The 708-nt window shown below is 64.5% G+C and overlaps 1 protein-coding gene across 1 annotated transcript in view; it reads left to right on the top strand.

Moving 5' to 3' along the window:
• Positions 1 to 708, top strand: part of SHC2 (SHC (Src homology 2 domain containing) transforming protein 2) — a 27,720-nt gene that overhangs the window by 2,891 nt on the left and 24,121 nt on the right. The gene's annotated exons all lie outside the window — the stretch shown is intronic.

Genomic DNA, 708 nt, shown 5'->3' with positions numbered 1-708 from the left:
TTTTAGTAGAGACGGGGTTTCACCGTGTTAGCCAGGATGGTCTCGATCTCCTGACCTCGTGATCCGTCCGCCTCGGCCTCCCAAAGTGCTGGGATGCCAAGTGGGAGCCGCCACGCCCGGACAATTTTTAAGCTTTTGAGGAGTCCGCAGGCTGTTTTCCACAGCGGCTGTGCGGTGGAAATTCCCGTGCGCCCTGGGTCGGGGGGATCTGGTTTCTCCACATGACGCCGACATTTCCGAGGCCCCTGCAGGACCCCGGAGACTTCTGACCTGTCCTGGGGACCAGTGGTTTGAGGCGCTGTCGTTTGGGGTCAGCTTCCGCCACCACTCAGGGGCCCTCCAGGACAGAGGTCACTCCTCCAGCGCTGCAGACGAGATCAGGACACGGGACTGGGCTCAGGCTCAGGGCCTCCTGCCCGCTGGTCCAACCCCCAGATCTGACCCCCGCCTTCCTATTGGGCCGAGGCCAGGGACACACTGGTCCCCTGGAAAGAGACGGTGGTAGAGGGGCTGGAGCTGGGGGCCGGGCATCTGCCGGATGCAAGGATGCAGACGGGGTGGGCTGGACCTGTCCTGCTGGGCACTCCTCCCCCAGGTTCCCCAGCCCCACCCTCTCCCATCCCCTGCTTCTCTGCCTTCCTCTCCCCTCTCTGACTCCGCCCTTCTCTGAGCGCCTGCCCCCTCCCCAGACCCCGCCCTCTCTGACTC

This window comes from Colobus angolensis, unplaced genomic scaffold (assembly GCF_000951035.1).
Source record: "Colobus angolensis palliatus isolate OR3802 unplaced genomic scaffold, Cang.pa_1.0 Scaffold64, whole genome shotgun sequence".
NCBI lineage: Eukaryota > Metazoa > Chordata > Mammalia > Primates > Cercopithecidae > Colobus > Colobus angolensis.
Note: the sequence above shows the minus strand (reverse complement) of the source record. Positions and strands in the feature narration are given on the sequence as shown.